At 42.1% G+C, this 27,443-nt stretch overlaps 1 protein-coding gene and 1 long non-coding RNA gene across 12 annotated transcripts in view; one reads left to right on the top strand and one right to left on the bottom strand.

Annotated features, from left to right (window-relative positions):
- Nucleotides 1-3,596: 3,596 nt before the first annotated feature.
- Nucleotides 3,597-10,611, bottom strand: LOC142418291 (uncharacterized). The gene is made up of 3 exons (XR_012778242.1): nt 10,383-10,611; nt 9,432-9,609; nt 3,597-4,055 (listed from the first exon to the last, which is right to left on the bottom strand). It is a non-coding gene; the product is annotated as an uncharacterized LOC142418291 (long non-coding RNA).
- Nucleotides 10,612-10,764: 153 nt separating this feature from the next.
- Nucleotides 10,765-27,443, top strand: part of STRBP (spermatid perinuclear RNA binding protein) — an 85,096-nt gene continuing 68,417 nt past the window's right edge. For 9 of the 11 annotated variants that reach the window (XM_075520137.1, XM_075520139.1, XM_075520140.1 and 6 more), the window contains exon 1: nt 10,765-10,863. The gene's annotated coding sequence lies outside the window, so the exon portion shown is untranslated. Of the gene's footprint in view, nt 10,864-11,483; nt 11,691-27,443 lie in introns of those variants that run through there. The other 2 variants (XM_075520130.1, XM_075520131.1) reach the window with 2 other exon arrangements.

The following is a 27,443-nucleotide window of genomic DNA, read 5'->3' as shown; positions in this document are numbered from 1 at the left end:
AAGGACAGTGACTCAGACCTCTGTGGTTCCTAGCAAAGGGCTCTAACTGCTGAATGTCTTTAGAACATAATTGGGGGGCTTTCTGCTAGGAAGGTTCAACTGCTGACTGACATATAGCCGTATTCTCAGTATTGTGTGAACTCTAGCTCTTTAGTATTTAAATCAGTACATAAATATTTCACAGAGAATTTAGCCTAAAATAAGCCACCTGCCTGGTTACTACAATGTTACCAACAGTCTGTCTGCTTGCCTTAATTTGCAGGCAACTATAATGCTATTTGTGTGATATACTATTCCGTAAGGCCTCCCAGAAGAAACCCGAGAGATCAATAGTCCTTAAATAAGTAATTAGAAGAGCTGAAATCATTTAGGTCATCAACTAGCAAGTGGGATAAATAAAAAGTCATAGCTCCGTGAACACCTGCATTTAACAGAATTTTTATATTTATTTGTCAAGTTAAATGATAGAAAGGCTGCACACCAAAGCATAAGAGGCAGAATTGCTGAATAGCATCTATATTAGGAAAGCAAAATAGGATAACAATACATACCTGCATTAAAATTATTTGGCAGGTTAATAAAGAAAAAAAAAAGAAAAAAGATACATCAACAGCCTTCAACTTCCCACTCCTAATGCAAGCGAATTTAGATGAAAAATTCGAAGGGAACTTTCTCATCTAAGGCATGACGCAAAGACAACACACAGAATGAGGCATTTCTACACTCACAGATGTGTTACACTAAACATAAGAAAATGTATGTAAATATACTCTCCCAAAAATACAGGTACATTTCTGTTCAAATGCCTCAGGTTTAATCTGTGTTGCCACATCTACCCTACTCCAGCACAATACCCTGTCATACCTAGTGTAGGCACCTTTCTCCTGCCTTACCCCATTATAAAGACCACTTGTTGCCTTACTTTAAAATCCTTTGCCGTCTCTTCTCGAGGAGGCCTCCAACCTGCAGCTCCCTCAGTCTTGGCATGGAGATCAGTCTTCTAAATTTTCAAGCATTTCATTTATTCATTTCTAGACCCCTACTGAACCTTACGTATTACAGAATGGCCCCACCCTCCAGATCTGTATGGGCTCCTGCTTCCTCAAAATGGATTATGGGAATAAGGTTTGCTACCTTCCTTACCATATTTGGATGAAAGACTCTCTAAATTATAGCTGATTACAGTCTTCAGAAACTACCACCTAATCTGACCATTTCAGACTTGCACTTGGGCAAGCAAACCCTGGGAGATTCTTTCCTGGTGTATGGTCATCACAAGGATATCTGTTCTGCCAAACGGGCTGTCCAGGGGACCATCTTTACAGACTGGGCTCAATCTTCCCTTAAAGGGGAAGTCTCATATACCTCAAAATTGATAGCATTTCAGTCTACATACCTCATATGACACAGACACACAAATCTTTTGCAGTGTTTCAGCAGCAAACATGACACATTTGCTAGTTATGGCTTACTGAAATCTCCAGCTACTAAATATCCTACATTTAGATAACATCTTGGCATATCAAAGTTTATGAAATTTTGAGGTACACACGTAATGTCTGGAATATGACCTGTATCTGTTGCAGATCTGTTTGCCATTTATCACTTTAGATGACAATACTAGTTAGTTAAGCAGCAGCATACTGGGTACATGGAGTAAAGAGTCTCAGATACTGAAAGGTTACTTCTAGTTTATGCAATGCAAGGAACACAGCACATTATCACAGAAGACACAAAACCGATTTCAAAGAGTAAGCCTTCTACTGTGATTCTGGTTAGAGGGACGTGCCAACACCCATTTGTCAGATCTAGGTTTTAGTATACTGGACCATATCTGTTTGCCCTAGAACTTCAACTACTTTGAGATGAACAGACATCAGAATTACAAACTGCTCTGACCCCAAGTTGTGATACTGGGTTTGGGTACCAGTACATTCAGGAAACACACCAGCTTCAACAAGGCCACTGTTTTATCCCAAGGGTACAGCTTGTGAATATTTTCCAAATGCCATTGAATTCTGGCTGTAGTCTCACAAAATTTTTAATGAAGTTACAAAACTACTTCATTATAACCAAAATTCTCATTATAGCAGGATTTTTCTGACCACAGTTCAAAGCATTTTATTTCTATCTAACAATTACTGTTATGCCTAAGAGTTCTCCACTGACAACTAAGTTGATGAAAATGAATCTTGGTAAAGCTTTTTTTAAATTATTATTATGACTGTACTGCCAGCTGCACTCGGACAAACTCTGATTCAAGTTTTAGGCTTCAGGGCCATCGATAGACACTCAGCTATTGGTTCCATCAAAAAAATACAGATTGCCATAGACAAAAACAGATATGGGAAGGAGAAAACATGCAGTTAAAAAACCAAAGAGAAAAAAACCAAACCACCACTGAAAACAAAGACTTTTTGTACCAGAAACAGATTGAAAACAGAAAGAAAATTAACATTTAGGAATGAAAAAGCCTATTCATTGCTGATGTTAAATACAACACCCGCAGAGATGGAAGCTGGGTTTATTTTTGATAGCAGCATAAACATTAAAGATAAGCCAAAAACATTTAGAAAATATGGGTGCAGTACAAAGGCTCATGTGATGAGAGATATTTTGCTTTTAATCTTGACCTGGAAAACCTCTTGTATGACAGAGCCTTTCAGTGGAGTCACAGTCCTGCCTAGTTACTCTGCCTATTAGTGATAAAAAGGCCACCCAAGTTGTTTCTACTTTGGAATGATGGCAGGTTTTCAATCCCAAACTTCAAAGGAAAAGGAAAAGAAACCCCGAATACATCTATCTAAGGACCTGCACTAAACTCCTATCTTCCCTTATCTGGTCCAATCACACTCTTCCCTAAAACAATAACCTTTACAACTGTATCATCATTTTTCTAGAAAGGACACACATATTCCCCCAAATATTTGTCTACTTGCCACTGATATATATGAAAATACTTATTTCATATTGATACGAGATAAACATGCATCATATCTTACCCACACAATGGAAAAAACAGCTGATTTCCAGAGCGGTTCATCATGTCTACAATCCCAGTAATATATAAGTGCTAACCACATCAACCACAATCATTGTAAGGGTTAAGCAATCACAGGATCAAATCTCAAATGTGTATTATAAAGTATTAAGACCGAAAACAGTGGACACCTCTGTGAAGTTCAGTCCTACTTTGGATGTCTGTTCATACAGTCCAGGCTTCTCTAGGGAGGAGAGCTGCAGACCAACGGTCAATTTTTGGAACTTCATACCATTAAATTGCAACGAGAAACCTGCTGCCTAAGACACTGCCAGCCCCCCATGCTCAGCTACAACATGACCATAGAACCTTCTTTCTGCCACCTTTCCTCGCACAGACCATAGAGGCAGAGCTGCCCTGTAACCAGCAGCAGTCCCTCAGTCCCATGTGCACAACAGGGGAAAGCACTTCCATTCACAAGAAAAGAAACATGTTGAAGTCCAGATGATATATCAACACCCCACTTCCCAAAGGAGAAATGTTAAGGATCAGAAGACTTCAGTTAACCGTTATGGGCCCCACCTTTATTAGAAATTTTAATTAAACACTCATTGAATGTTGGCAATATTATTTGTTTCCAGGCCTTCCTATTGCATAAGGAATGCTCTATTGGGTCAGATCAACACTCCTGTGCAGCCTGGTATTGTGCCTCTGAAAGCAGCAACAGGAGATACCACTTTGAGAAAGCCTGTGAGCCTGGGCATGTCCCACAGTCTGCTCTCTCTGTTCTTCCCCAGGGTCCGCAATTGTTGTGTTAGTGATGTTAGCGGGTATGAAGTCAGTAACTACCGCTTCATCTCACTTCCCTTTCTGTAGGGACTGACATCTTACCATCAACAAGAGTTTGTTAGATTCCACCAACCTGCAGAAACACTGTGAGACAGGAATTAAAATTACTTTTTTTTTCCTCCACGCTGACAGGAGTGATCATGTGCCCTCTCCTATGTCAGTGATGAGCAATATGGCAGCAGTCTTTTGAAAGAGTTCATCCTCTTTCCCATTTGGGTGATGCAATCTGTATTTTGAAAAAAAAAAACAACACATTAAATTAACTACAAAGTTTTAATTTCTCAGGAAACACTCCTGGGACACATGTGACAATGAAATAATCTCAGCAGAAAACATGTCTGCACGTGCACACTCACATTTTAAAGAAGCCTGTTCACTGCTATGAGTTTTATCATGGCCACTAGTGGAAAAGCTTTAATCATACATTCAGCAGTTGCCAGGTGGGGGTGAGAATACAACTAGTGGACTGAAGGCAGCACAGTCTACAAAACAATTTAGGTGTTAGGATGGCTAAGGCTAGCTACATTGCGCTGTGCCCTAAACAGCACCTACAAAAATAAGATTAAAGCACTTCCGTTTACAAATGGTTCAGGAAGCTGCCGATTTGCAGGTTCACTACAGACAGCTTCACTTGGGCTGGTTCTACCTGAACAAAGTAAGGAAAGGGATGCAGTGACAGGGTCATACCAAAGGGACTGCAATGCCGAGTGCCGGTACAGTGTATAGCAGTTCACTTGCTAGCATAAGGAACACTCTGTACCACGACGCTCAGCAAAGCTAAGACACATCAAACAAAAACGTGAAATCAGAAGATTAACAAGTAGAGCAGCACATACTGAGATATGCACTCTTTTTTTTTAACCTAGACCTTTGTTGTTTTTAATAATTGATATAAAGTAGCAAATGACTCACTAATCGCACTTCTAAATTGTAACCCAACCTGGAATCAATCACACATGGCATAACTTCTGTTCTTATTTGAAGCTAAATCCACCACAGTGCATGCAGTAGCCTCTCTAATAATTGCATTAGTCATAACCTGAAAGTATTTCCCACTTACTTCGTTCCAGTTTTGCTTGCTTTTCAAGCTGATCCCCATCCCTATCACTAAAAAGATCTCTGAAATGTTACCCCACAGAGCCTGCTCTGGGACTTGAAGAGCACTGTGGTACATTTCATAGTGTGATTCCTCTTTTAGTGTCTAATTTTCTTCCAGTACCATTTTATCTCCTTTGCTCCAGTCCAAAGTCAAACAACTATCATTCAGGATTGCACCAAATATTAGCAAGTACTCTGTAAAACTCTTAATAATGAGTTAGGTACACAAAGAACTGCCAGATTTATGCATGCCATCTTATGTTTTGCAGCACAGATTCTAGATTTTTAAGTACCCTCTACAGTGGATAGTCATCTGCTTGATTCTCTCCCTTTTATGTCCAAGATATACTTTTTTAAAAAATGAATACAGATCTTGTAAGCATTTTTCAGAATAAAACTCTTTGCTACATCATGACAGATTAACCAGCTAGTAGCTGTGGGTCACTCTTCGCTACATCATGCCACAGATAACCAGCTAGTAGCTGTGGGCCAAGCAAAAACAAAGGTAGAATGGAACGAAACAAAACAATAAAAGCTGAGATCAAGTATACACAAAACAAGGTAGAGTCTAACACCTAGGAACAATGTGGCATGCTCGAGGAACAAAAAGATGGCATTTGAGAACTACCAAACATGAACTCAGTTAATCAACTTTTGCAGGATCCTCACTAGGAAACAGATATGTTAGAGCCCAGGTTAAAGTAAAACTCAACAGTACTTGCACTCCCAGCTATGTGGTAAGAAACCAGACTTAAGTCACATCAGTCCCAGCATAAACAGGGTGTAAGGAGAGTTGCTTGGTTAAGCCTTGGATATGCTTTCAGAAGATCAATACCCACACACAGTTACACCTACCACAAGCAATGCTTATCTACCCTAGCAAAGACTATTCTAGTACTGATAGCATCTCATGTTTCTTTTCCCCCACTGTGAATCTTCTGCCCACATCCTGCAGAGAAACAGATTCAATTAAAATCTGCCAAGTTTTCACTGTTGATTTCCCTTCCTGCACCCCCAGACCACTCCCAGCAATTGACTACTCAGATATTTAGCCTTTGATTTTAATGCAGATATGCAGAAATATTTTTATTGACTCTGGGTTTTAATACTTGCACAGTATTTGCAAGTATTGCAAAGATAGGGGATTTAAAAAAAAATGTTTACCCTTTCTGAACGAAGCTTTAATCCACTCAACATCTATTTTTATGCTGCTTATATTGTAACCTTTCAAATTTCACCTTCTGCTCTCTATATTGTTGGTTGTTTTTGTAGAAGCCAGATGACATCATGACTTTCCACTTTGTTCTCTGTATCCTTTGGCATTCTACCTCCCTTCTTTTCTCGTGACTTCTCTCCACACAAATACAGCAAGACAGAAGAGTGGCTCTGGACACTGTTTTATGTTGTATGGAATTGTTTCCGACTTCATTCTTAACATTAAAGATGAGTTGCTTTTTCGAACTTCAAGGTTTTCTTCAAAACACCTCACATTTGCAAGTCATCTTCTTAGCTTATCACCTTTCTAAATCCAAGCCTCCTGCGTGGAAAGTATTCAAACACTGCCAAACTTCAAAGCATGCAAACAGCCACATTAAATGTGTGATTAGTCCCACTGAAATTAAAGTTAAGCACATGCAATTATTTGTTTTTATAGATTAAAAAGATGTATAATCAAACAAGTTCCTTTTCAAATTGTCCAATTTTTTGTTATTTTTGAGTTCTTGCAAAGCTTACGAGACTAATTTCACATGTAAAGATAGCTTTTTCTATGAAGGTTTTTAAAATACACACCTCATACAGAGTTATTTTTTTCCAATTCAAAGTCTGTCCTCAGATATCTTTGCACAAATCCCATTAACTTTAGTACATGTCTAAAGGCAGAATTTGAAACCTGTAAAGAACTGGGTCACTGGACAATGGTAAGTCTCAAACAGAGACTTCTTTTCTGAGTTATAACAAGAGAAAAATACCTCTTCCCTCAGGCGCTATGTGAACATTCCTGTTTGTCTGTAAACAATACCAAAACACTTGAAATTTGATAGGTTACATTTCATCCTTGCTCACTTAGGATTTTTCCCTTTACTATAGCTAATACCCATTTAGTCCCTAACGTAGTATTTGTAGCTGATGCTGATCATCCAAGTACACCATCCCGTGGGGCTGCCTCACTGCAGACTTCAGTGCCTGGTTCACTCCAAGCTTAAAACTGGTAGCTATCAACAACTTTTTGTAAAGGGTCCCTCTGTTTTTCTGGGTTTTTTTTGTCCTCAGGAAAACTGCTTTCACATGCTGGTCATATATACTAGCTCCTGCCTTGCCCCTATTTTTTATTTAATACTGGTAATAAAATTTCTTTATCACTTTTATAGAATACAGCCTAATCAGATATGAGATCTACAAGCAGGAAAATCAGTCCAGGAACAGAGATTTTTTTACAAACTAATTTTACAATTATTGTGTCAGTAAACACCAGTGAAATAGCCTTAGAAGACTTCAGTCACCACGACTGTTCTCTGCATTAACACCTCAGATCTGTATACTGTTCTCATATGATTGGTTTTATTCCATTATATGCGCTTGCTACAGCACAAAACCTACGCAGTACTTAAAATCAGACCATCCTAACCTAATCTGGCCAGTCGGGAGACAGAAAGAGACAGGACAAGCCACTGTGCGGTATTCAGAAGGTAACTGTGAATTGCCTTTCCACACTCACTTTTCCTAGAAAGTTTAGATTTGCCAGGATCATTTAGATCATCAACCTCTTTCAAAAAAAAAAAAACCTCCAAGTTACACTCTAACGACATATACTCTGTATTTCAAAGATAACATCACCCTTTAGATTTGCTTCTGCTCACGACTGTGAGGACAGCCTACTGGAACGAGCACAAGGCTTTGAACTCCAATCCGGACTATGCTACTTGTTGTATGTGTGACGTCCGGCAAAGTGTTTCACCTAACTTGGTCTCTGCATCTCTACTGCCTTTGTGATTCCCTCAGTTGTCTAGGGAATGCTGGTAACATTCAAGAATACATGACAACGTCTTAAATATTTCTATGGAAGGATCTGCAGGAAACACACCATTTCCATCATCATTATATATTTACAAAAAAAAAATTTTTTTCTGTGCTAGTATTTTGTCCCAAGAAAGAGCATAGTTATTGTTAATTACTTTAACTTTCATCAAGATAACTCTAATTCCAGGCTGCTTTTCGCACAATTCAAGTCGCCATCTCTTACTGAGTATACTTAGAGCTATAAATTCAATTTCCTTCCTTTTTATTCCATGAAGCCTAAAGACAGATATTAACTTTTTTCCCAAACCTCAGATGTTCTTTTCCTTGTTAAATTTATATCCTTGTACTGCAGCAGCAAAGCTCTTCCAATCCCCTGTATTCTAAATTAATCCATCAATCCCCTTGCCTCTGTGTTTTTGCCCTTGGCAAATCATTAGCCCAGGGGAGAACTCAAGAGAAAAATTCAAGATTTCACTCAGACCACAGCTGAAAATATCTTTCTTCTGCCTCTGCAAAAGCTTCACTATCTGACATGCCATCTCTTGCATATTTTTCTGTCCTTACTACATTTCCAGCTTCACTGCACAGCCACTAATTTTCACAGCTGCCCCTTCCCATTCCACTATCTCCTCCAGCAGCCTTCCTCTGGGCTATATTTGTACTGTGTCTCTATTTGCTGTAATCAATTTCACATAAAAATGTTCTCACATTAAGTCCTTGGACCAGTCCTTGATTTTCTAGCCATTATCTTCTCGCCCCTTCTCAAGGCCTACACTAATATTTTAAGGCCACACAGGAGATTTAGCTAAACTCATTCATTGCTTTGAAATCTCTCAATTCTAGACTCGAAAGCAGTAATTGAGATTCCTCAGGTTTGTTTCTCCTTTCAATCCTTAAACGTCATAAGAGGGAAGTTTGTTACAAAAGTAGAGCTATGCCTGACTGTTCAGAACTAGGGTGACACTTTAGCCACAGGCTTGTGAAGAAGTATACAAAATGTAAGTTTAATTTGAACAAGCTGGACCTCTCACTACATGCAAAGTTATTAATGCACACGTGTTTTCTACTTCCCCTCTAATGCTGCAAATCACTCTTTTGAATGAAAGTCACTGTTTCACTTCAGCACTGCAAATCTCCTGATCCTACTGCCGTTTGCCAAAGTTCCCTCATAGGCTGCTTCAGTACAGCATGTTGCGTACTGATTACTTCGGCATAGAGCTCCTCAGTCAACTGTCTTTTATCTTTACAACCTATATAAAATTAGTTTTGAAAAGGATAAAAAGTGATATTAAATACGATTGCCATGGACTTATATGTTGAAGGCTGAGTTTGAAAAGGGACTTAACCTAGAAAACCTGGCAGAAATTTTGAAGTGCTCATGTGAATATATTGGTCATTTGAATGTTGAAGCAAAACCATGAAGGTTGTATGGAACGTACATCCAAAGAAGAAAAACCCCACCAGACTCAACCCTCCCTCCTCGTACCTAAAGGTTTTGGCATGCTAACGCTTCTCTGAAGAGTTTGATGAACAACAGTACTTGGAGCGCTCTCTTCAACTTCACTGTAGTGCCCATCTGCTCTAGAAGAGTCTCAGATGTTTGGGATTAGGAAGAATTATCGCAGGGCAGCTGAAAGCTAACTTGAACCCATTTGTCTTGATTTCTAGAAGAGAAAGATGGAGATCATTGAATGCCGTATTCCTTGTGCAACCCGACCTGCCTAAACACATCACAATGCTGCCTTGATTGTAATGTCCTCAGACAACCACCGAGGATTCCATACGGAGAACAACTACTCACATGGAAAGACTACTTCTCAGCTCAATTTAGGAAACTGCTCTCTTTCTGCACTGCTTTAGATTTTGCAGTGGGATATAAAATCCATCAAGGATGTGTGCTGCCTGGGTAAGGGCTGCCAGGGCCCTGCCTCACACTTCACCCCTGCCTTCGCCCCCTCCCCTCACTCAGCCTTGCCCCATCCCGCCCTCCGGCCCGCGGGCTGCGCTCCAGGCCCAGCGACCAGGCCCTGTCCGCGGCCGCCAGCCCAGCACCTCCCAGCCCCTTCAGCCGGCGGGGACGGGTCCGCCTGTGGTGAGTATTTACACTCACGGCCCTGGGCCGCTGCGAGCGGGGCCGGGTGACGGTGAAACCACACGCCTAGTCTCCGCCGAGGTGCCCCGGCGCGGGGGCGGCAGCGGCGGCTCCTCCCCGCCCTGAGTGGAGACGGGGCAGGGACGATCCTCCCCGCACACACCTGCCTCCCGCCGCGCCACCGGGCCCGGCCGCCCCTCAGCCAGGGATGGGGAGCACCCTACCGCGCCGCTTACGCACTCTGCGCCCGACACGCTAGCACCTACGGCATTTGCGCAACGGGAGCCCTCTCAGGTGCAGCGCCCGCGTTGACGACGTTACGGAGAGTTCGTAAGAAACACTAACCTCTTTGAGGGGCTTTACGTAAGTGGCGTTCCTAGGTGCAGGCTTAGCCGCTCCTAACCCACGTAGCCGCAGGAGCTCTCTGAACTGCAGAGAGCCCGCTCCCCGGGCGGCGGGTGGGATTACGCAGTTTACGCAAGGAGTAGCGGCCCCAGATAGGAAACCGGACGGGCCGAGCCGAGAAGCTTTACGTCAATTCCGTAAGGCTGCGCCGGCCTGCCGCGAGGAGGGAGGAAACGGCTGGTTCCGCGCCACTACGGAATTGGCGCGGCGGCCCGGCATCCCCCTACGCAGATGGCGTAAGGCTCTCTCTCAGGTGCAGGGAGGGGGCGGGCTCACGTTGCCCGGCAGCCCCAGCCTATGGGGGCGCTGGGCGCTGTCACGTGCCGGAGCCCCGCTCGCCGCTGCGGAGCCGGAGGAGCTGGACGGGGCCACGGAGCCGGGACGGGGCCGGGGGGCTGCGCCGGGGCCGGCGGCGAGCGGGGTGAGGCGGGCGAGCGGCGGGGCCGGCGGCGGGGAGGGGTCGGGGCGGCAGGCAGCCCTCCCCGCGCGCCCCTGAGGGGAGGCGGGCGCCGGGCACCGCTCCTCCCACTGCACCGGGCACTGCGGGCAGGAGGCAAGGGCAGGACACGGCGCGGGGGGCGGCGCGGGGGGATGGGAGGCGGTGCGTGAAGGGGGGGGCGCTGCTGCGCGCGCGGAGGGGCGCGGCGCGCGGCGGCCGTTGGGGCGGGCGGGCGGGCGGGGGGGGGTCTCCGCGCCCTGAGGGGCCGCCAGCCCGCGGGCGGGGGCGGGGGCGGAGTGAGGGGCTCGGCGCCGCGGTGCGCGCAGGCGGCCGCCCTTCCGCCGGCTGCGCGGCGCGTACCTGGCCGCGGGCGCGCAGGTGCCCGCGGGCGGGCGAGCTGGAGCTGCGGCCGGGTCAGGACGGCGCGGCCGGGGCGGGGTGGGGCGCGGGGGGAATTTGCCCGGTGCGCGATGGTCCCCCCCCGGGCGGAGCGAGCGGTCCCGTCCCTGACAGCCGGCCATCGCCCGCCCGCGCTGCGGCCAGGTGCCGTGAGAGGGGAGGTGCGTGAGGCGAGCCGGCGCTCCTCCGGCAGGCCGGCTGCGCGGCGGCCATGGCTCACCGGCAAAAGTTTGCTCTGGCTCGGTCGCTGCGGCGCGTCGCACCGTCCGCTGCTCTGACCCGCTCTGGGAAGCGGCGATGTTCGCGGTAGCCCGGCAGCTGCTGCGCGGTGCCCCGGAGACCCACGTCCCTCCGGTACCTGTACCGGCTTCCTGGCTTTGAGGAAAAGATCGTCAGTGTTTTGGTTCATGGTTTGTTGGTTTGTTTGGTTTTTTTTTTTCTCTTTCATTCTGGATTTGCTTCGCACCGGGTTTTGTTAATCATTGACACACTATTTTTTCTGGAAGTGAGAACATGAAAGGGATAACTGGGGAGTCGCACGCAGACTACTGAGTAAAACTTGGGTTTTGAATCAAAATAGAAACATGCATTATCTAGCTAAATGTCTTATTATTTATTTACACGGCTCTGAAAATGGTGTCGTGTGATTTACAGAAAGAAAGAAGAAAATGTCCTGCTCCGGAGAGCGTGCATTCCAAATAGCTCGTGCACGGAATACGGCAGCACAAAAAATTTGTAAAATGGGGGGCCCTGGATATGTCTAAATCATTTTTTTTCCTCTAGCTGTGTACTATAGTTTGTTAACATTTTAAAAAAGTTTTGTCATACTTTGTCCTGAAAACTTAGAAATTCTAAGTGTGGTTAAAGTAGAGAAAGACTTAAGTGGGCATTGTTGTCAGGGTCATAAGGTATTTCAACTCTCCAGTTCCAAAAAATGTGTGTGCAACTTTAACTTAAATTAAAATAGCTGGGCTATTTAACTTAAATTAAAATAGCTGTGTGTTCTAGTGAGCATTTGAAACCTGGCCTTTTAGGGTAAAGACAGAAAATTAAAATATTTCCTTCATTTATGCAGAATAATTTAACATCCTTGGAAAGAATGGAGAAGGAAGGACTGTTTGCAAAACTTGGTCTTCTTTTATTTTATTTTTAAAGATATGGTAACCATTTTTGAGAGACCCAAAGGAAGCAACTGTGGAGGCAGAGAGGGCCTAGTGTTTGCAGGAAGGAAGATAGAAAAGTGCTGTCTGTACTTGGAGGGGAGACCTTAAAAACAAAACTTTTGGACCAGGAGCGGAGGAAGGCCTGACAGTGTCTCTACAGAGGTTGTATTGCTGTACTCCTTTATCTGTGCGAGGTGGTTGCTCGTAGTCTCTGAAAAGCAAAAGTGTTTTCCAAGAATTTAAGTAGTCCACCTCTTAGATGGGCCATCAAAAATTTGTAGAAGAGAGGTTGTAGTTATTTCCTGCCAGTGTAGAGAGGAAGAAGAAATCCAAGTCAGCAGACTGCAGCTGGCTGTAGCTTCTACTAAATTCCTGGTCATTTTTAGGTAGTTGGACTTGCCACTGGAAGTTCATGGCATGTGTCATTTTCTTCTGTCTGGAACTTTCCAATCATTTTCCTCTGCTTCATGTTCGTGTAGAATGAAGGGAGAGATGGGGAAAAGAGTGGGCAAGGATTGCTAGTAGTAAGGTTTTAATATTTCCAGTTTTCTGATTCTCAGAATGTTGCCATTGACGGTGCAAGCCTAGCGCTGCTTTGGCATTCCTAGTAGAATCTTTAGTCCTTGCTAATTTTCTTATTCCTGATTTTGTGAAGGGGTTTTATTTGTGTAGGCTGTTCATCCAAACTAATCATTATTATTGAACTATTGACAATGTTGTCATCTCTCCACAAAGAAGATGCTGATGAAGTGCCAGTTGTGCTCCAAGTGGTTTGCAGGCTAAATGCAAGGTAGAAATCTGGGACTTAATTTCTTGGGGAACTGGAGGAAGCTTCTGTCTAGAAATAGCTGTGTGTTGGGGGCTGAGGGAAGCCCCAGGTGATAGCTGGTATGAATGTTGCTGAAGAAGTGACCGAATCCAGCCTTGTGGTTTGTCCCAGAAGAAGGAATTTCAGACACAATTGATTTCATACCAAAGGTTCGGAAGCAAATGAGAAGAAAGAGTAAGCAAATGGAAAGATGTAACAGAAGATGGCGAAAGGCATGCCATGCCTAAACATCAGAGAAGTAGCTTAAGCTCTGGGGGATATGCAGATTTTGGTGACCCTTGTTTCTGACTCGTAAGCAGTTTTTTCCATGGATGTTCATTCAGTAACATGAAGCTTAAGGTTGCAGAGCTCTCTTCTTTTGAAGCCCCTCAGTTAATGTTCTTCAAAGGCCTGTGGGTGGACTGAGATATTATTTTTTTCTTGAACTGTGAAATCCTGTTTGGAAATAAAAAAAAAAGGTAGTCTAAGAAGCTGCTTCATGTTGTGAAAAACCTCACTGTAGAATCATAAAAGCTGCACTTTTTCCACGTTGCTTTGGAAGCAGCTGAACTTTGTAACTTGGCATGTAAATAGAGCTCTGTGAAGAGCGTGTCCATGGCTGGAAAAAGGGGAGAGGGAAATGCCCTGGCTGGTTAACAAGCTTTTGAGTGTGTAAAAAGCTGCTGTGAGCATGCTTGTTGAAGTATCTGTTAAAACATAGAAGTTTGCAGAGTCTTGTCCTTGGTTGTGGTGGTGTACATACACCTAGAAATGGCCAACATGTCTAAGTATAAATATGAAATAGTAAGAAAGTGGCAGTTTGTGTATTTCTGCAGACTGAGCTGGGTGAGGGAGAGTACTCAGGGCAGTTGAGAGGAAGGTCCCTGGGAATTTGTTGGTTATCTGAGGGAGATGCTAGGTGAGTGAGAATGCAGAGGTTCAATCTACACCTCACTAGGCAAACTTTCAGCTCTTGGCGAGTTAGGATTTACGGTAAGTCTAGCCATGCCAACAGAGGACTTTAGCATAGCGTTTGGATTTCTGTAACTTACTTTGCACCGAGGTTGGGGGAGGGAGGACTTTTCTGTTCTAACAACATGCACATGAGGAGCACTTGGCTGATGTAGCGTCCTGGATTTGCTATAAACTGAGTAATATTGGCAAGTAAAGATTGCTTTACTGCTGTATAAGCTGCCGTGATGAAATCAAAAGGAAAATTCCTGTTTAAAGCAACATGAAAAACAGTTACAGATTTAAATAGCAGAAAAATGCAAGTCTCAAACATTTCTGTAGAAACCATAGTTTGAGTACATTTATTGTACTTGCAGCGTGATTTGACAAATAGAAACTTTGTACTTCATACTTAAGGAAACGGAAGCCTAAGCTGCCCTACCTGAAATATTTGCTTATATTTTTTATTAAAAGCGATAATTGATGCAAGCTACCAGACCAGAGACAATATTTTTTCAGTTGTACTTGGGCATTTCTTGGCACTCGTGTAGTTCTTCCTTCTTATGTGCAAGTCTTCCACTGAGCAATGACAACAGAAAACATAGATAGTGGCACACACGCTGTGTGAAGTCACAGAGGGGTAGTGTTTCTATTTAACTTTTTTGAAAACCTTAATTCATGTCCCTTTAAGAAAAAGCATGCATAGGAATTCTTATTATATGAGTGAGTTAACATAAAACTTCTTGCACTTTGGATTTTTGGACTTCATTTTGTAGCTAAATTACCTTATGTTTCTGGTCCTCTCACTTTAAACATCATGGAATGGAAGAGGACTGAGAGAATTCTTGGACCCCACTCCATGTTGGTCTGTTGCCTTGTGTTCATACTTTTGCTTTGCAATGCATATACTGACCTTTCTGTCAATTACCTATGCGGTATAGGAATGCAGACGAGGTGCTGGTTATAGGAGAAGCATAAGAAAAAATTCAGGATATGTCATTTGTTCTGCTGTTACTGAAGGGTATGTAAAGCATGGTACTGGGCTGCTGTGTCCCTCCTTCTCTGCTGCTGAAAACCAAGAACTTGGAGACTAATCCAGTGTGTGGATTTTCCATGCAGCTGAGCAGGGCTGCTGTATTCCTGGGCCACTTGCACATTTGCTGATTGGCTTCTCAGGTGGTAAAGGCCATGGATTATTAAAACCCGTGCCCTTGTTGGTTTATTTCATTGATTTTTCTATAACTATGCAAAACTTTATAACTCTTTTGTAGTAAAATATTTTCATAACATGCTGGTAATTTAAAAGGTGTAAATAGATGTTGAGGAATAATCTTGGGAAATCCAATTGCTAACTCATTTTAGGGGATCTCTTGGATTGTGGAAACTTAAGTGATCCTGCCACATGGGTTGATTTAAATTAGTTCTCTTATGTTGTGGTTTGGTATACTATTTAAGAGCCTCAAGATGCTACTTGTGATTGACATAACAAAATGTAAATTATATGCTGTTTTACAGGCTCTAATTTATCTGTCGTAAGGTTTGTGTACCAATAGTACTAAGCTCTTCTTACAGTAATGTTTCTCTTTCATGTAATATCTACATAGGGGAATTAAATTACTTTAATTGTGTGCTTAAAAATAAAATACAATTGGTGTGTGTCTGGCTATCACAGTAAATTAAATTTTGCTGCTTCTTTTTTTTTGTGCATTTACTTTAAATTGAAGTTATTGAAAAATGTTTGAATATCTGATTGGGAAGAACACTCTTACTAGTGGGTAATCATGAGATGTTCTTGTCTCACGCACAGAGTTTGTTACCCAGCGCGCAACACCCAATACGCACACAGAGCCGAGATATCAGTTTATTTCAAGTTTTGCGCAAGACCGGGTGCTAGGTGGTAGCTCCACCAAGCTAGCACACCGCTTGTCCATACAGGTGCAGTATGTGTACAGTAGTTATACATATGCAGAAGTAATTACGCAGAGCAGTTTTGTATTGTCTGCATTTTCTTGTCTTACTCTTAAAGCTACAGTACTACTTTAATATTCTGCGCATGCCCAAAGGTGAGGGGTCTGTGCTTGGGCCGGGGTCTCCAGCTCAAGGGGTGTGACTTAGTATTATAATGAGGATAGTTTGCGTGAGGGTGCTTCTTATCACGCTTCTACTAGTAGTTTCAGATTGTTACCAAAACATCTTAATTAGCTTAGATATTTCTCCAGCATGTGTTTCACTCCCAAGGACAGCAATTTTTGATTAGGTGTTCCACGTTCCAGTATGAATTCCCCTTACCAATTTTACGTATGTCTCAGCCTTCCATTATCTTTAGAGTACTCATCATAGCCAAGCGCCTAGGCCAGACCGATCCTCCGTATGTACTTGTACAATGCTGAATTTGGTTAAATACAATGTCACAGATATTGAAGAAATCTTAGAACATAATCTTTAGATCTTAAATTTTGGTGTAGTGAGTGCTGAAGAAGTGAAACAACAATTGAAGCAGAACTTGGCATTTGGCTTGACAGTAAATGAACTCAGTGGTGAGAAACTGATGTTGCCTCTTAGAAATTGCCCCGTAGGAGGAGCAGAAAAGGGCAAGTTGATTTTACAGGCCTTTGCTTCTCTATTTCCTCTGATTCAGGGGCGGGGAGGAGATGCTTTCATTAAACACATTTCTTGTTTGACTTGTAATACAAATTTGACTTGTAATACAAACACCAAATTTGAGTGTTAGCGTAGTGTTTTAAGTATTGGGCCCTAAAGTGTCTTTAGTATTCTCTGAGACACAGGTATGATGTTATATGTGGAAATGTTTCTCCCAAGTGATTGGATTAATTCAGTTGATGATGACCCTAAACAGAATCTTCCCCTAATAGCATTTCTCAGCTGGCAGTACCGGCCTTCCTGGAAAAGCACAAACAGGCTACAGGTGTGTGTGAAGCCCAGGCCCACCAGCTCTTTGAAGCTCGTTTGGAAACAAGTGTTGCGTGTTTCTAGAAACGAGCTTTGCCAAAGCAATTGCCATGGAGGCTGAGAAGACTTGAGGCTTGGGAGCAGGATCTTCTTGGGCAAACAGCGCTGCCGATTTCCCCCAGTGAGATTTTGCCATAAAATCGTTTATCCTAGTGCCAGTGATGCTGTGAAATTGATATGCCTTTTTTATTCTATATTTTAAAGGGGGTGGGTCCTGTAACAGTGGATTGTGATAAGTCATGGTTAATCTTGGAGGAGACATAAAAATTTTAATTACTTGTTGCAGGGCATTGCCTGGCTTTGTTTTTTGTTATGGTGTAGCAGTCAAAGCATTGTAACTGTGAGCCTGTTTAACCCTTTCCATAAACATGATATCTCTCTTGAATGTTCTCAACCTTGCTCTTTAAAAAGAGTGTACAAAACTCAGCAAGGAAACAAGCCAGCATTTTGCACCCCACTGAATTTAGTTGCCATTGTTGAAATAGGTGACTGTCTTAAAATTGCTAGCTGGTATATACCTGAACAAAGAAGGTATTTAACTTAAATGGTCTCTTTACAGCCTGCTTAGCAAGGCATTGAATGGTTGTACTAAACATATCACCTGGAGACTGGGTGAAGGCGTACAGTTAAGATGGTACAAATCAGTCCATTTAAAAAACAGATTACAGCTTGTATTAAAAAGGAAAAAAAAAAAAAGGTATTTGAGTTCTCTGCCCTATGGGGGTCAGCTATCAAGAGTAAAACACGTACTGTGTTTCTGTTATAGCATGTAGCACGATCATAAAGGGTCCAACGGTGTAACCTTATGTAGATAAGATGAATGGGATTGGGTTGCGGATGTTTTTGTTAACCATAGAAACAAATAGCGTGTTATCAGTGGATCTGAAAGTGCTGACTAATGTGTGTTAACATTTAATCAATTTTGGAGTTGAATTTAAATAACAGCTATTTATGTGGTGTTAATTATCCGGTCCTGGGAATGGCAAGGAACTGGTGAGAAGTGCAGGCTGGCTGTGGTGCTTCTGCCGCTCTGAGCCCGTGGGGAGTGGTAGCAGTCAGCCCAACCTGCATGGCTGGTTTTTCTGGCTATGTTGTGATGTTCTGGTAGGTGTGTAACTGATGCTGAATCTGGGTGAAGACATCAATTTTCCAGTATGAAGACAAGAAGAAAAATTAATCATTTATTCCTATATTTTGATACTTCTGTGCTGAAGGGGAAGCTCTTCGCATGTGGAAACTTGCTCTTTTTCTCTGGTTATGGGGTGCTGTAATTTGCTCTCTGACCTTCTACGTGCTTTGTACTTTTCTACTTTCCTTACCCACTTTGCTTGATTTCCCTATGTATAATGCAACAATTTTTGAATATTTGCTTTAATGGGAAAGACTCTGGAATAGAAGGGGGAGCTGTAGGTGTACAGCGTGTGTCTTCAGGGAGTGAAGTACCAGAGAATACACACAGCCACTGGAAAGCTGCGGTATGATGGGACAAGTAGGGAACATGGATCTCCAAGTAAGATAGTTGAAAGGAAGGGGTTGCAAGGAATCCATACAGGACGATATGGAAGACTATAAAGCGCTTGTAGAGAAAATTGAGGATTGGGAGGTACCCATAAAAATCTAGGAAGTGTTTAGCCCTGTAATATATATTGTGGTAGTTGCGCACCTCAGAGCCAAGCCTGGACTGACTTTAGCGTAGATTAGTAAGAGAGATTTCAGGTTGGATTGTAGTGGATTCTACAAATCTGACTGGCTACTTTTTTTTTTTTTTCCCCTTTTTATATAAAGACATAAAAAGTGTGCCTAGGTGGGGGTCTTCTGTTAGTGTAAATTAGCAATACTGTAGATGAATGTTAGTTATGTAACTCCTCACCCTGAAACAAAGAGAAAGAAGAATTTGTATGGCCTTAGTTCTTGGCTTCTGCAGTTCCTTTCCTGAACAATAAGTGCAGTGAGAGCTGGAGATTTTTTTTTTGTTTCCTTAAGTAAACTAGACTGAAATCCTACCTGGGAACCTATTGGAGATGGCAGCTGGACTCTAACTAAAGTGAAGGAGCTTGAGCTCATCTTATTTGCCTCACAAAGACTTTTGACATTGCTAGACTGAGGAATGAGATCTCAGATATCTGCTCGAATTATTTTGTAAATGCATACGGTACAGAGACTTAGAACATTGGATTTCTACTCCTCTTCCACTTCCAATCCTAATCTCTTTCCCTTTACTCTGATAGCTGGTTTAGCTCTACAGAAGATGAGAGGAAAACATAAATGCCCAAGAACTGATTTCTCCCCATCTCTGCTTTGAAGAAAGCCTTTTCCATGTCATAGGTTCTTAGTGATTGTCATCTTTCCAGAGAGCTAAAAGTGTTCAGTAAGCAGCTATTCAATGTCCTAATGCTTCATGATCTCTTGATTTGATGTCTAGATAATTGGACTTAACAAATAGATCAGGGCTTCTTTGGTTACCCGGTCATGCTGTCCAAGTCTTTAATCATATAGAGACTTAATTTGTTTCTTTACAGTCGTCAGCTATGCCACTTGGATGACCTTTAAGAGGGGTGGGTGTATCTCAGGGCCTCTGTAGACGTGAAATGTAGTCTTATGCATGGTAGCCGGGGATGTTATGTTGTGTGCATCACAGTCAAGCCCAGAATAATTGTGAGCATTCCTTCTAAAAGTGGAAACTGGTAAAAAGCCCAGTAAGTAAACTCTTCAATACCAGGCACAGAGCAACACTGTGATCCAGCGAAGAAGGTCTGGTGATTAAACTGAAAGTAATGATTAGGGGAGCATTTGGCCCCTTTTCAGGGTCTGCCTCTGATTTACCGCACAATTCCATTTCTTCATGTCTGAAGTTCCTCTAAAAAGACCTGAAATGTCTCCCTCTCTTACAAAACCTGTTATTTTAAAAACCGTAATAAATGTATTCTGGTAGATATGGTGACAAGTGTTCTAGAAAAGCCAGGAAGAAAGGCAAATACTGGGAAGGTGGGGGGGAAACAAGGCTGATAACTTCTTTGCTTCTGGTGGGTGAGGGTGAAGTTGGTGACTGCCAAAAATATGAGCTCAGAGAAGTAGCTTGTTCTGCTCTGAGCCCACATCTGTACACACCTCCTCATCTCTACAGATGGCCAGGAGGCTGAAGAGAGAACACAGTTGTCTAAATTTGTGTAAGAGAAAAGAATCATGACTCCCACCTTGGAGGCGAACAAGAACCTCCTGTAACTGGGGTATTTTCGACAATTTAAAAAATTTGGTTGAATTTTCGGTCTTAGCAAATGATGTGAAACCTGACGCTGTTCATACTTGCTATTTTTTTTATATTACTTTGTATTAAGAGATGGTCAGCTGGAACTGTTCTCTTAATTCCTTCAAAACTAGCCTGCTAAGGAATAAATTTGATCTAGAAGTCTTCTTTGCATGCTTATGCTTTAACAACTTATAAGATACTTTTCCACTTTAGATTTCATAGTACTTCACGTTTTAGAAAAAACAACTGTCACCGTCTAAATAGTGATGGTACTATTTGAATCAATCATGATAAAAGGCATGAAAATATAAACAAAATATTTTTGTCTTTATGTTTCTTTTCTACTAACATTAGTGTGGGAATAAGATTTTCTTTTGTGGGTTGATTATTTCCATAAAGTCTGCTTTATCTTTTGGGGGAATTCAGTCATTTTCCTTTTGTTAGCCCATGAGATAAAGGGTATTGTTTAAAGCAGGTAGCTGGGAGTCAGCATTATGTAAGTAGTGAACTCTTGACCAAAAATCTTTTTTGTGGATGTGACCTCATGTAATAAACCAATAATAAGAGCCGTTTACAAGGTGCATCTTTGACAGTTCTCTGATTAAACCCTGTTCATTGCAGACAGGAGTTGAATACTGAATGTTCCTGAATTGTGACTGGTATATATTGCTCCCCTTCACCCTGAACACTGAAGAACCTGAAACGGGAGACTTCCTGACCCTTTTAAAAACAAACGAGCCATGCTGTTTAACTTCGTGCTATGGGTCAGGAGCGTGAGCTTCATGCCAAGTTTCAGTGTGAAACAAAGTAAGACTGCAGAGTTAAGAAAAAACTCTTGCAAAGAGTGCTTATGTGGAACTACTGATAAAGCTGCAACTGTTGAGGCACTCTGACTTATTAAAGCAGATTCTTGGAAGGGAAATGAGGTATGGTCTGCCCTAAACATTCTTCAGTAAATTCCAGTTCTTAGTTGAAAAACTTACCAAGTGCATAGGTGCAATATTTTGTGTTCCTTAATATGGATTCTGCATTAGTGTTAAAATAACTGTATGTTACAAATGGATCTGCTTTTTCTGTGTAGTTGGGTAGTAACATACCTTTGTTTTGGTTCCTGTTGAGACGCTTCCAAGCGTGCTTTTACTAATGCAACATAAGCATAGTGTCATTGTCATAACAGCATTCCACCCTCAGTGAGAAGTTGCAGCAGCACCATACAAAGATGCAGTTGGTCTCTCCCTTACAGGATGATGTCAGTCATCCTTCCAGCACCATGTCTACAAAACTTTGATGGCTGTGTTGAGTTCTGTGAAATTTTGGAGGGGAACAAGTGTACTGAAAGAATGTTAAGGGTGAAGAGGATTCAGAAGAGTTTGCAGAGAAGCAGGCAAATACAGAGTTGAGCTAAGCTGATTGGGATCAATGAATTGCCCAGTGAGGTGTAGAGAGTCCAGGTGAAACTGTCAAACATTCCTTCAGTATTTGGAGTATCCATTTACTGATGCTCCTGCAGTTACTGCAGGGTTTGACTATCACTGTACTGGTGCTTCTGCAGTTGCTGTAGAAACTGTTGGCGCAGGCTGTCTCCTTGCAGTTCTCCTTCAGAGGAAGAACTGCTCGAGGAGAGCTTGTCTGGGCATGGGACTCAATGGTACGTTTATTGTTTTCTTTCACACTGCGATCTGTAATCTTTACTTTAATATAAATCCCTTGGCTAGCTTCTTTTCTTTTGCTTGTAAATGTTTGATCTGTATGTGGTACTTGCAGTACAGGAGTTCTCTTGTGCCAGAAGAACAAAGACTTGCTTTCTGTTTGCACTGGGCACTACTGATTTGCAGTAGTCGACTGGTTTTACTGCCAGTTATAGCAGGTGCACCTCGTCTCAATGAGTTCTCTTTACCCTCCTCACACAGTACAGTAGCAAGTCTTATGCGCAGTACATAGAAGATTGAATTTTGGCTGGGAGCTGAGGAGTACAGGGATTTGCTGTACTTTCCCTCGCTTCCCTTTTCCTTGCTCCATTTCCATTATTTGTGCTCCTCCTGTGCTGCAGTTGGACTAGATGATCGTTGTAGGTCCCTTCCAACTGAAAATATTCTATTCTAACGAAGTTTGGAATATCTCCTGAAAAGACCTTTTGTGTACATGTGTAGCATTTGTGTTCATAGATTGGATAGTAGTTTGATAATACGCATGCACAAAATATAGTCTAAAGTTTTCTTCATATTTCAGAATGGAACAGATCAGAAAACTTGACAATCTATATACTATGAATGAGCACTACAGAGTCCTTTTACAGAATTGTGTAGAGAGAAGGTTGTTGGTGTGGAAAAGATTGAAAAATGTTTTTTGACTGCTGCTCTTGAGAAAGAAAAATATCTTCTAAGTTTGTCATGAGGTTGCAAAAACTTGCTGTTCTCTTCCCGATTACGTAAAGAATGGGGAGGCTGGAGGGAAGAGGGAGAGCAGGCAAAAGTCACGCAGGGTTGGTCGATAGGGCCTTCTGTTGCAGTGCTTCCAGTCTGCAGTAGCGCAAAACTGGGCTTCCTCTTGCCAGTCTCTCTGTAGCAGTTGGGCGCTGCAGCACAAGAACAGCTTGCAGATATGCCAGCACAGAAGCGATTAAACAGGGTAGCTGATAAGACTAGTATGGAGGGAAGGAGAAGAGCCAGTAGCTTTTAGACCTCTCTGTTTGCTGTACAGGAGACAAAATTGCTTGCCCAGAGATCCAAATATCCAGAATGCATGAAGCCCAAGGGAAGCAGTACATGTTTGTTACATGTGTGCATTTCCTTTTCTTTTGTTTGTTTCTTAGGAGCCGAAGAGAAGCTGGGGTTAGGAGGAGGAAAAAGTCACAGCGATAGGGATGAAAAGCAGCCTTCTGGCAGAGTTGGGCTTGTTGTAGGGGTCATCATATTGAAGTATGCACTCTATAGTCTCCTTGTCAACAGATCTGGGGTCAGAGTAGCCATCCTGAATGAACTCACAGAAATTATAAATGGCTATTAGATGGCTGGAGCTTAGTGTGGAGAGGATTGAGGAGATACTGTTTGAGGTCTGTGATTTAGGTACAGGCAGGGGAAGTGGTGACATACGCACTCCTGGTCATCCAGGAGTTGCCGGTTTCTTTTCTGATTTGTAAGATGCTGTCAGACTCTCCATCCTTTTAATTTGGTTTTGGGTGTTTTAGATGGCTACCTAATATCCAGCATGAAGGCTGGTTTTTTTGAGTGGTTGATTTGTTTGTTTGGTTTTTAAGCGAGGGAGAAGAATGAACTCCCTTATCCTCCATAGTCTGCTCCTATGCCACGTAGAGCTTTAGAAATGCCAAGAGGCAAAGACAACTGCCTTTGGTTTTTTTCTTCAAAACCAAATGATACGCTAGAATTTGGTGTGCAGAGTGAGATGCTCCATGCTGAGGAGTGGGCTGCTTTATAGAGTGGGGCCGCAAAGCTTCCCCTTACCTTGCAGAACGGCTCAGGTCCCTTGCTAGTGTCCTGAAATGTTCTTATTTTCCTGGCTCCTGTTCTTCCTGAGACCAGACTGTGTGTGTCCTGCTGCCTAACAAAAGAGGGACTCCATTGTCCTCCTTTCAAAAAGGCACATAAGGTTCCTGAGTCCACATCAGTTTGACTTTCAAAAGAGTGGAGTGCTCAAAAAATGTGATGCCTGAAAATAGGACACATTCTGAATTGGATTCCTGAGTTTAATCACACCATATTCAGATATTGAATTGCTAATTTGAATCTCATGAATCTACAGGTAATTGTTGTCAGGCATTTACTATGACAGTTTGCCAAGCTGGCCTGTGAAGGATGGCTGTGGTCCTATGAGGGAGAGATTGAATAGCAAAAGCAGCCAGCAATGCAGTGTCTGGTCAAATTAAACTAAAGAAGCCTAAGTAAAGGGTGGAAAGCTAGAACAGGGGGAAGAGAGCATCCTCTGTGCTTAGTGTGTATAGTAAATGAAAAACTAACTACCTTTCCAAGTCTACCGCTGATTTACTACAGCATTGGGCAAGTTACTTAAGTCATTGGGCAATGAGGTCTCTTCTAAATGCAAACAGCGTAACATTTACACCTATTACAGCAATTGGAGAAGTAATGTTCATGAAGTGTTGTGAAATTCTTGTGTGTGTAGCTGAGGTCCGATAGTTTTTTGCTAATAAAAGCACAGTGGAGCTTGATTCTGCGATCAAAATGGGAGAGACCAAGTAATGTTTTTTTAGTTTCTGCTGTTAAGTCCAGCCTGAAGATTGTTGTCTCCCACAGGTTAGCAGTGGAATGTTGGGTAGTACTGTCTGTTTACCGGTAGATGGAGAAGTAGTTTCCCAGATTTCTTTGGTTTGTAACCTCTGAGCTGTTTCATTCAATTTATTGTTCATGGTGTTGCAAAAAACCTTAATCTCTTGATTGGTGGCAGAGACAGTGCTAGTGAACTTGCAGGGGCTGCCAGTTGCTTCCACAAAATGGCTTGGTGACACCTGCATGCTTTGGTGAGTATCTGGTTGCAGTATTTAAGAATGAGATCAGAGAGTCTAGAAATGCGATATATTCTCTCCATGGTAAATGGAAAAAAATTATCACAACCACTTTGAATTAATACAGTTATGTAAGTAGTGTTATTCAGCAAACTATGCTTATTCTCCAATGGAGATAATTTTGATTCCTCTATTAGCTTTTAATTTTCATGATGATATTCCAAGAGGAAAAAAACACTACTTAAGTTTTGTTCTTAGCACAAAGATAAATGGAATGTCTCTGTCACTTGTCTGAAACCATGTGTTGAAAGGCATGATTTTTTTTCCTAACAGTTTTGCAGAGTAATAGGACAGAATATGATTTGGATTACAGAAGACACATGCTGGGTCAGTTTAAAGTCTGCCAAGTTCTAATTTGCAATTTCTAGAAAATTTAGAACAGAAACATCTGAGTGCCTGCAGAAGTCATCATTCTAAATTTAACTTGTGGATTTTGTCTCAGTAAAGCATGAAACTGTCTGGTAGTATTTGTCCACTGAATTTCAGGGACAACCTTTTCTTGTGTTGAGAGTTCTGCACTGGTGGTTCTGGCATTCTTTTCCTTGTCCTGCAGTGTGTAAGTTCCAAATGCTTTAGAGCAAAATGCTAAGTGAAAAAGTGTAAGCTAGGTTTAATGACTTCCTTTTTATTTCTCTCAAAACAGGCAAAAAGCCTTTGGAAGAATGTTCTTTCACCTTGTTATTGTTTTCTTTAATGTATTTCTGCAGTTAATAAATGATGAACTAACTTTTAAAAATGGTTCTTACTGGCCTCTGAACGCGCTGTTTTGCAGTAAGTGTAGCAGTTTCCACATATCACTGAGAAGACCCAATACAGAGACTAGTTTCCACAATAGAGGAGCCATGCAAAGTGAATAGAAGAACCCATAAAACAGCAGAAGCAAGTGCTCTTTCAGTGCACAAAGCAACACATCTATGTACTTGGGGGGGGGGGGGGGGGGTTGAATCTTTTGAATTTTTTGAATGTTGAAAGTTTCAGTTTTTAGAGTTGAGTTTTGTTTGAACTGTGGACTAAGCTAGATTGATGGCATTATAATGTGACATTCTTTTACCACTAAAAGTATAGTTTTAGACTGTGAAAACCAAGCAGGTTTTTTGTGCCAACAAGAGCAAGAGTTCAATGTTGCTGTCTCTTTGGTTCTTGTTCTTGCTGTGGTATCCTGTAACAATGATGGTGGTGTGACATGGACACAGATTTACATAGGTGGCTAAGCAGGCAATAAAAACGTTAAGTCTCTAATCTAGCTTCCTCATAACTTCCAACTGAGGGATGAGAGGTTTTATATCCTATTGCCCAGCTTAGGAGAATACCGTCTATTTATATAGTAGCTGGTTTTTAATTCTGGTTTTGATCCTGCCCTCTGCATGTTGAACTGTGCACTCTCCTACCCTGACACGTTGTGGATTTCCAAGTGCACCTTCTTTTGAAAAATAGAGTAAGCTAAATCCCATCAATGTTGCTTTTAGGATGAGCAGGTTTCCTGTTATCGGGGGAACTGAAGTGGCTAGACACAAAATGCAGGTAATGGCCCAAAATAAACTGGCTTAGATTGTTTTTCTCTAGTCTTTCCCCTGATAGTAATTTCAAGTGTTACTTTTAGCAACTATGGTGTATGAAGTGAGCTTTGCTGAGAGAGTGAGATTTTTGTTGTTGTAAATCGATCTCCGTGCAAAGCTGAGAGCATTTTGAATGCTGCTATTGATTGCACAGTCTGCTTGCTTCCCTCAGAGAAAAACAGGTATGCACCGTCTTTTACACTGGAGTTGCAGCAGCTTGCCATCATGCACTTGTTTCCTAACCTGGATGTCATGTTATTAACTTCCACAAGCTCACTAAAAAGCAGGTTCCTGTGGCTTGTGGCAAGCACGTTGCCTCCAAGACACTGATGTTGGTCGTAGCCTTATATTTTGCTGTTCAGGGGTGTGTTGCTTAATGTTGACAGGGAGAACGAGGTATGTTGTTGATTACTTGATCTAAAGAAAACGGTGAATGGCAAAAACTGAGGAAGCCTTCTATTAAGAAATGAAGAACTGGAAGTGTCTTTCATGCTGTTGTGAGTGAAGTGGCACACTAGAGATGACATCGTTATCTATGAAGAGACATTAAACTAATTCATAGTCCTATATGAAATTTAAAGAAAAGAGACCAAACCAGCAAAGTTGTGTCCATGTTCTTAAAAATGTGTCCAGGTGGCATTGGCAGATTAATACTGATAGCTTCTTTTTTCCCCCCAGATTTTATTTGGAATTCAAAAGAAAAAAAAAAAAGATTGAATGTAGCTTCTCAAGTTCAAGATCAATTACTTGCACAGCTGTGTTCTCCAAAGAGATGGGAGAATATAGTGCTACAGACACCTAAACATGATTTTGCTAACTTTTTTTATTTCAACATCATATTAAAAATAAGCAAACAAAAAAGGCTGTGGAATTCGTTACTCGTCTCAGGAAATTCCTAAGGATGAGACTGACAGATGTAACTTCCACTAAG

The sequence above is a fragment of the Mycteria americana genome, chromosome 17 (assembly GCF_035582795.1).
Source record: "Mycteria americana isolate JAX WOST 10 ecotype Jacksonville Zoo and Gardens chromosome 17, USCA_MyAme_1.0, whole genome shotgun sequence".
Taxonomy (NCBI): domain Eukaryota; kingdom Metazoa; phylum Chordata; class Aves; order Ciconiiformes; family Ciconiidae; genus Mycteria; species Mycteria americana.
Note: the sequence above shows the minus strand (reverse complement) of the source record. Positions and strands in the feature narration are given on the sequence as shown.